The sequence below is a fragment of the Sphaeramia orbicularis genome, chromosome 22, assembly GCF_902148855.1.
Source record: "Sphaeramia orbicularis chromosome 22, fSphaOr1.1, whole genome shotgun sequence".
NCBI classification, from domain to species: domain Eukaryota; kingdom Metazoa; phylum Chordata; class Actinopteri; order Kurtiformes; family Apogonidae; genus Sphaeramia; species Sphaeramia orbicularis.
Genome location: NC_043978.1, coordinates 4,171,010 through 4,180,927, shown reverse-complemented (window position 1 = coordinate 4,180,927; position 9,918 = coordinate 4,171,010).

Below are 9,918 nucleotides of genomic sequence, written 5' to 3'. Positions count from 1 at the left end.
TGTTCATTGTGGCCAGTTTCAGATGCTGCAGCTCTTCCATAATTCATAGTTTGAGTTATTGTTTGTTCAGTATTAATTTCTAGCCTTGTAAATGCAAGCTGGACTGACTGTACACATCTTGACCAAGGAAAATGAAATTCTCACTTTGTGCAGTAATCTCAAGCTGGCTTTTTTGCCTCCGTCCATAATAATACACATTATATAGCCTAAAAGTTGTCTAAAATTGTTTATTTGCAACATAGTACAGCAAACTACTACATTATCAAAAACAAAGAAATGTTAGTTAAAAAAAAAAAGTCTCCATTTTGAATGTCTGGGGTTGTCAGAAATTTGTGATGTTAAAATGGGGTCATGAGCCAAAAAAGGTTGGGACCCACTGGTATAAAGTGTGCCATGAAGGAGTGAACCCTGATGACAATGTGGAGGACATCGGCATCATAACTGAGCAATGCACTGTTCTGCAGGACCTGCAAAATGTGGAAGTGGATGTTCTCTTTTGTTCAGACTCATTTACTGCCTCAATTTGAGCTACCCAAATAAATTGCATTATATATTTGAGTTTTACCAAAAGTTGCTGATGGGCTTCGATGGCAAAAAAAACAACAAAAAAACTGTCAAAATACTGACAAAATAACCCAGCGAACTGTGTACATTTCTTAACGCAAGCAATTTTGTTAGCCTACAATCTAACTCTTTGCTGCTGCTTAAATTTATTTTACGGTCTGGTTGCCTTCATTTAGAAAACAGCATTCTGAAATGGCCTTGAATATTTTCTGTTTGTTTTGAGAAGCCTGAGAGAATTTTCTTTTTCTTCTTTGCTTTGTATTTTGTTGCTTTTGTTTTGTTTAATATGGTACTCATATCATTCCATAGTACTGCAGTGTTGAACTGTTGTGAAGAAGCTGGCCTGTAGAAATATTTGGAATAAAAGTGTTTAAGCTAAACAGTATGTATTTGCTTACAATCGTCCATGAATCGGAAACCAAATTCACATGTAATATTTAGTTAAAACACTGATTAAAATGAATATAAGCATATTATTTGGTATTGGAATAAAATGTGTGAAAATCTAAACCAATACTGTTGATTAGAAAATGTAATTCTTAAGTTGTAGCATTAAAGCAACACCTTACTTTAGATTTACTGATACAGTTGTTTTGGAGTTATTAGTACATTATCTTTGCAATTAACTGCAACATCTGTTTACATGTAAATAACCATGTTTCGTGGAACAAGTTGCCATAACATTTTTAATTAATTCCAACATTTTATTTCTTAGAGAGTAGAATTGCTGTTGTAAGTATGACTACCGGTAACTAATACAATTATCCAAAACTGTTAATACTACTACTCCAAATACAAGTATTAACAGTGGATATACTACTACTGCAGCTTTTAGTACAAGTAATACAAACCTCTAACATCCATGTAACTATATGATTAACACTATCACAACTATGTGGATAAACTGTGTGGTATGCTGGGGCCACTGTCAGGGGATAAACATAGATTGCACACTTCTCAGCACAGCATTGTGTGCTGTGCTGAGAAGGTGATCGGCTGCAGGCTCCCATCCCTCCAAGATCTGTACAACTCCAGGACTCTGGGGCGTGCAGGTCGGATCACAGCTGACCCCCTCTCACCTTGGATGGACTTTTCAAACCACTTTCCTCAGGCAGGAGGCTACGATCCATTTGGGCCAGAACCTCACGCCACAGGAACAGCTTCTTCCCTTCTGCTGTTAAATTCCTGAACTTTTAAAAACACCAACACCAAATACACTGCATTGTCACTTTATTCACCTGCTGAATATGATTGCACAGTTCATTTCTTGCACTATCTTGCACATATAAAAAAGGTGCCGTTTTGCCAGGAGGCTGGCCAGTAACAGCAGCTCCTATCGTGATTTTGTGTCTTTACTTTTTTACCTTTTTCTCTACTTTTGTGTTTTGCTTTATCACATTTTGTTTATAAACATTGTGACAATGGCTGGACTAAGTTTTGTGACTTTTCTCCCTGTTCTCCTGTTACTTTTGTTACTCTTTGTAACAGAGAACTATGCGGCCTGCAGATGGGGCATTGTTTACATGTGTGAGCAGCTGATTGCACTGTATAAGTCTGTGCTGCTGCCTGGAGACAGACCTGTACTCCCAGAGAAGATACTGAGGAGGTGCCAGGACTGCAGATCTGGGGTCAAAAGGAGGGAGAAAAGGAAAAGACACAAACCAGTGGTCCCGGCGACTATTATGGGAAATGTGAGGTCTCTGGGAAATAAGACGGACTAACTTGCACCACTGGGTGAAGACCCAGAGCGGATACTGTGAGCGTAGTATTTTCTGACTCATCCCTGATGACAACATTGCGGTTGCGGGCTTCAGTTTTATTCAGGCGCACAGGGATGTTATCAGCAGCTGTAAGAAGAACAGAGAAGGGATTGCACTGTATGTGAGTGAGAGATGGTGTAATCCCAAACATGTACATGTGAAGAAACGTCTTTGTAGCCCAGACATTGAACTGATTGCTGTGGGAATGCGCCCGTATTATCTCCCGAGAGAGTTCACATCCACCATAATAATTGCCGTATACATCCCCCCCATCAGCTGATGCAGCGGTGGCCTGTGAAGACATCAGCTCCACCGCTGCAAAAACTACAGACAGAGCATCCGAATGCATTCATGGCCATTACAGGACACTTTAATCATGCCTCACTGGACAAAACTTTAAATATCTTTCATCAGTATGCCAACTCCCCCACCAGAAACAATAAAACCCTGGATCTCCTTTATGCTAATGCCATTGATGCATACACAGTCACAGGCCACCCAACGAAAAAATTCAGCATGAGCTTGACAGTGTAAGACTCAACAAGCGAGTTCATCAGCAGACGTCACGGAAGTTACATGCTGTGTTGCTATGATATTCAGGTACTCTAAAGTCGGTAGTAACCTGTAATGGTAACGATCTCCAGGAATAGTATCTGGTACCCGAGTTGAGTCGAGCCGGTTCCACGCAGTGGAAACACGGCATAAGTGTTGTGAAAAGGAAGCCTGTTAACACCAGGACAGTGAGGTGGTGGACAGAAGAGGCTGCTGATGCACTTTAGGACTGCTTCGAGACAATGGACTGGGATGTGCTCTGTGATCCACTTGAGGGGGATATTGACAATATGACTGACTGCATCACAGAATACATCAAATTCTGTGAAAACACCACCATGCCACTCCAGAGCGTGCATTGTTACCCCAACAACAAGCCACGGATCACCAGTGACCTGAAAGCATTTCTAAACAAGAAGAAGATGGCTTGCAGGTCTGGAGACAGGGAGGAGCTGAGGATAGTGCAGCATGAACTCAGAGAGATGCTGAGGACATGTGAAGACAACTACAGGAGAAAGCTGGAGGCCAACCTCCAGCAGAACAGTGTAAGGCAGGGGTGCCTAATCCTGATCCTCGAGATCTACTACCCTGCATGTTTTAGATGTTTCCCTCTTCTAACACACCTTACAGCCATTATCAGGCTTCTGCAGAGCTTGATGATAGGCTTATCATTTGAATAAGATGTGCAAGAGGGATACATCTAAAACATGCAGGATAGTAGATCTCGAGGACCAGGGGCCTGTTTCACAAAACTAGGGTAAGGGATTAGGCCAGGATATGTTGGTTATACTGGCTCAATTTATCCATGATCCGGTTTCACAAAAGCAGGACAGGGGAAAGCAGGATATGTTTTGATATAAGTTACCATAAAGATTTATTCTGTGGAGCTAGCCTGCTCCAGACCAGGCTAAATTCCAGGATTTATTTAATCTCACCCCTTATCTCAGTCAACAGTCACCACAAATGGAAACCAATAGTTATTCCACTGCCCATTAAACAATGGAACCACAGTAACTAGACCCACTGTCAGTATTTAAACATTTGTGATTATTAATTTCAATAATTTTACATAAATGATGATTTTAGATGATTTTGCAATCATTAGATCAGTTCAGTTTAATTGTGTTTATTCAGATATTTCAAACATCATACATTTATGCAGATACAATGTTTAAAAACTAAAGAGTCTGTAAAGGAATAGGTTGAAGCCTAAGATCATTCTGCTGACCCCCCCATTCATATCACCAAACAAAATAAAATAAAATAGATACCAATGCCTTTTGTTTAGTAACGATAGAAACAACAAAAAACTAAACAATTCAATAGTTTGAGTGGAAAAATGAACATTCACATTCTTCATATATTTTCATGACATTTCTTTTAAACATAGTTTTAAACATAAATAGTGTTGTACAGTCTTTGAACTCAGGATTGAACTTGTTCCGAACATTTCATCCAACACACAGACTAAATGTCTTCACATTTCTTCTAACATAGGGTTTGTTGAACACATGACTTCCTCTGAAATTAGAAATACTTTCCCATATTTTAATCAAGCTCTGAATATGAACAGGCAACAATTTTTTTTTTTTTAATTTAACATAAATTGTGTTGTTTTAAAGTGGAATAAGTCACTAAACTTTAAAATTTTTAATTTGATCAAAAACTGATGTGTGTGTTCCCTATAGGACACTTTATTGATCAGTGGTATTGATGTTTTCTGAATAATGCTGATTGGATTTGTATTTGTTCAGTCAGTATTCCCACACATCTCCATGCACTACAACATAAAACAACTTCACTTCTTTTGTATAGTTATTCCAAGGAATTTGATTGCATTTACCCTTTCAGTCTGTGTATTATTTATACTTAGATAACTGACAGTTTCCCATAGACTATATATATCATATAAACACACAAAAAGTAACATGATGTTCCTTTATTGAATAAGGATCAATCAAAGCATGTAAAACCATCAGCTCCTTTAAAACTGAAGTCACACAGTGACTGTACAAGATAGAAAGAACAGAACCAAAGCATATGATGGAACAGAAGAATAAATACTCATTCAACGGTAGAATACAGCCCACATGTCTGTACACTGAAAGAAATGCAGGACAAATCCATACATAACAAATGAACAGATAAATGAATGGATGCAGTAGCATCCCTGCAGCACAGTCATCAGGGAAGATGGCAGGATTGCCCCAGTCCATGTGTGATGCATTTTTTTTTTTTTTTTTTTTTAGCGGGGGGGCTCCCTCCCTCTCCTTCTGCAGACTGCATTGTGGGGGACAGTACAGGCCACAGTGATGTCACATGACCTCAAAGGGCTGACCCTTAAGTGGTGAAGACAGTGAAAGTGTACCTTCAGGAGGTCAAAGGTCCTTTGGATCCTGGTCCTTGTCCTGGCATGGGCATGACTGTAGGCCTGCTGTGGTTCCTGGGGGTCTGTAGATGGTGTCAGGAGAAAAGGCTGGTAGGTAGACCCCCTGTCCCCCAGAAACACACCAGATAATTCACCTGTCAACACAAAATCTCAGCATCACAACCTCATAAATACAGTGACATTCTGGACACAGATCTGATGGAAACAGTGGTAGTTAACAGAGGTTGTGTGGTTCACCTTGTGGTCGGCACTGACAGATTCCAGAGGTCCGATAGACTCAGGAGTCATGGACCGAGCCAGAACCAGAACACTGAGACAAAACACTGATGAGACAGTCGGCATGGACCATCTGAAATGATACGATGAAGAATATTAAACCAAACAATGAACATCACAAGCAATGAACAGTGTTCATGAACCCATAAAGGTCCAGCACTACTTTAGTGTCAGTTCACAAATGAATGTTCTCTATATCTAACCTTTCTTAAGTGATTTATCTCCATTTGTTATAATATTATCTTCTGTAGTTTGTATTTTATCAGTATAAGTCAGATATTTTCCTATATTTCATTCACTGATCATGTAGATGTTCGTTAAAGCTCAGATTAAAGTTGATGGTTATTACATCAGAAACAGATCAAACTGAATAAACAGTGTCTTTTTCGGTCCAATTTCTCATTAACTGAACATAAACCCAGTGTGTCCATCCATTGTCATTGATCCAACTCCATGGGTTTGACTAGTGAATCAATATTGGAGAAGGTGACTGTGTTTCCACGTTCACTATGGAGCCTCTGAACGTCCAAATGGGTCATATCTGATGACCATGAGAAGATGAAGAACTGTATTTTACACCAATTATTGACATGGATTAATAGGATTAGCGGATCAACAGGGATTAAACAGTTTAGATCAGTAGATGGTTTTGGTTGGTGATGGATGTTTGGGTCTTTATGGGTTAATTGACAATATCAGAAAGTCATGAATTATGAAGATAAGATAAGATAAGATAACTTCATTTATCCCAAAGGTGAACTCACTGAAGTCAGTGAGCTCATCTATTTATCAGAATTATTACCTCCGCCATGTTTTTGCCAGGGTTTGTTTGTCTGTCTGTCTGTCTGTCTGTTTGTCTGTCCGTTAGTGTGCAACATAACTCAAAAAGTTATGGACAGATTTTGATGAAATTCTCAGGGTTTGCTGGAAATGGGATAAGGAAGAAATGATTAAATTTTGGTGGTGATCGGGGGTGGGGGGGCCCACGGGGGGGCCCATTTCCAACAAACCCTGAAAATTTCATCAAAATCTGTCCATAACTTTTTGAGTTATGTTGCACACTAACGGACAGACAAACAGACAGACAGACAAACAAACAAACAAACAAACAAACCCTGGCAAAAACATAACCTCCTTGGCGTGGGGGGGCCCACGGGGGGGGGGGGGGGGGGGGGGCCACTGATCAGCCTTGGTGGAGGTCTGCGCTCTCCGAGTGCTTCTAGTTCAGTCTGATGCAGTTACATTTACACAATTTCACTCACATCTACAGTCAGTTCAACTTACAATTTCACAACTCCGTTTTCGGAGATATTAATTAACTATTTGGGTTGTAATTGTAAAGGTTTCAGCGAAACAGTGAGTGTGTGTTTGTGCTCTACTTACTCATTCAGGCGGTCTGTAGTCCTTCGCCATGCAGTCTCTTGTTGTTTTTGTAACTGTGGTGGTGTTGTCTTTCTTTTTGATTCGGTCCTTTACTTCCTCGTTAGCCAAAATGCAGAGTTTTGCGTCCGACGGGGGAAAGTCCGCTGCTCTAGTTGCCGTGGTGAATCGGTGAATTTGTGATCAATGTCGGGGTCTAATGAGGAAGCTGGGTGCGTGCGCTTAGCCAGGATGAGTTACACCTGGCTTGATGATTCTGTGTCCGTTCATCCTGGCTTGGTCTTTGTGAAACTGATTAAGCTTGGACACCCTTGTTTTGGATTCGTTGAACACAGCTTAGTCAGTTATCCTGGATGACGGAATCCTAGTTTCATGAAACAGGCCCCAGGATTCCGCACCCCTGGTGTAAGGGATGTGTGGATGGGGATGAAGCACATCACAGGGATGAAGGGGAGGGACAGACAGACATCAGGGAGCCTTGACAGAACAAACCAGTTAAACCGCTTCTTCAGTAGGTTTAGCTCACCTACTGTCACCCCCCCCAACCCCCTGTGACTCTTACTGTCCACATCGTCAAACACTTCACCCCCTCTCCCCTCACTCTCACATGCAGCACCTCTCCTCCTCCTCCCTCTCCTCCACTGAAGACAACAGCACCCTCCCACACATGACAGTGACTACAGGCCAGGTTAGGAGACAGCTGGAGAGACTTCACCAGCAGAAGGCTGTAGGTCCTGATGGCATCTCTCCCAGGATGCTGAGGACCTGTGCCACCCAGCTGTCTTCTGTACTGCAACACCTGTACAACCTGAGCCTGAGTCTGGAGAGAGTACCAGTGCTGGATCCTGTTCCCAATAAGTTAGCTCCATGTGACCTGGCCGACAACAGACCAGTAGCTTTTACCTCTCATCTAACAAAGGTCCTGAACCGACTGATCTTAGCCCAGCAGAGACCACAGGTGAAAACCTTTTTAGACCCTCTGCAGTTTGCGTATCAGCCCCAATCAGGAGTTGAAGACGCTATCATCTACCTGCTGCAACGAGCCCATATGCACCTAGATGGTGGAGGAAGCACTGTGATGATCACATTCTTTAATTTCTCCAGTGCATTTAACACCATCCAGCCTCTGCTACTGGGTGAGAAGCTGCAGGTGATGGGTGTCAGCAGCTCAGAGATCTCCTGGATTACTGACTACCTGACAGGCACACCACAGTTTGTCTGTCTGGGCAGTGTCCTGCCTGCATTGGTGGTCAGTGATACAGGAGCTCCACAGGGGACTGTGCTCTCGCTTTTCCTCTTCACACACTCTTTACATGCCACAGACTTCCAACATAACTCTTGACTCATGTCATCTACAGAAGTTTTCTGATGACTCAGCTGTTGTGGGGGTATAAGAGAGGGAGAGGAGGGGAAATACAGGAAACTGGTAGACAACTTTGTGGAGTGGACTGAACAGACTCGCCTGAGGCTGAACATCAACTAGACCAGGTAGATGGTGAATGACTTCAGGAGGAAGAGGACGCCTTCACAGCCACTACGGATCAGAGGAGAGACTGTGGAGGATTATAAATACATGGGGATGATACTCAATAACAGACTGGACTGGAAATCCACCACAGAGGTTGTGAACAAGAAGGGGATGAACAGACTCTTTCTGAGAAAGCTTAGATCCTTCAGCATATGCACCAAGATGTTGGAGACATTCTCCCAGCCTGTTGTGGCCAGCGCCATCTTCTTTGCGGCTGTTTGTTGGGGTAGCAGCATTAGAGCCAGTGACACTAACAGACTCGACAAAATTATCAAGAAGGCTGGCTCTAATCGGTCTGATGCTGGACAGTTTTGAGACCGTGGTGGAGAGGAGGATGCTCAAGAAACTGATCTCCATCATAGGCAATGACAACCACCCTCTCCACCACACACTGAACAGACAGTCTCAAAAAGACTGCTGCAGCTCCGCTGTTGAACAGGAAGATGCAGAAAATCTTTCCTGTCACATGCCATTTCACTGTACAATAAACTCACCTCTGCCTGATGTTCAAACCAGGTCATAAACATATTTCCACTATGCACCTAACTGTCCATATTACTGAACAATTCCATTTTACTTAGCGCATTACAGTTTATTGTTGTACCTTACTGTTTTTTGTTTTGTTTTTGGTTTTTTTTACCATTTTTTCAATTTGTTATGTATAGTGTGTTTGTTCTTGTATTCTATGTTGATCTTATATTCTATTTTTCCTGTCTGTCATGCTGCTGCTGCACTACAATTCCCCAGAATCTGTCCATCTGTCCGTCTGTCTATCTGAACAGAACCATAACCTCACAAAACCCATTGGTTTTTTCCACATTGTATATTTGCAAAATTTCATAGTCCACTCCAACTCTATTTTACTTGCTTTTACTGCACGCTTCTTATCTACTCCATTTTCTATGTATGCACTGAAACACTGAAGTAAATTCCTAGTAATGTGCCTTTACTTACATGGCAATACACATGATTCTGAAATGAATAATAATGATGGAGGCAGGAGAAAAGCAGGACCACAGCAGCAGGTCCAGAGATGGATCACAGGAAAACCTGTGAGGACATGAAGCACAGTGTCTGCAGGAAGGAAGTCAAGTCAGTAACATGTATTGTGCTGGGGCATGAATAAAGGAGGAGAAACTGTTTTGTTTTATCACATCTTTTACAGTGTTTTTGTTTTTCATCTTCTTACAGCCTTTGTGTCATTTTCATCTTCTTTTGTCTTCTGCATTCTTGTCTTTTACATCACTTTCATGTATCATGTTGTATTCATGTTGTATCTTTTGTGTAATTTTTGTCCTCTTCCATCTTTAGCATCTTTACATTGTTTTTGTTCTCTTGTCTTGTGCGTTTCAACATTTTTGCCATGTCTTTTACATTGCTTACATCTTTTCTGTTGTATTAGTGATTTCAGGTCTTTTTTTTTTGGTCTTTTACAGTGTCTTGTATACTTTTGTATCTTTTCACACCAT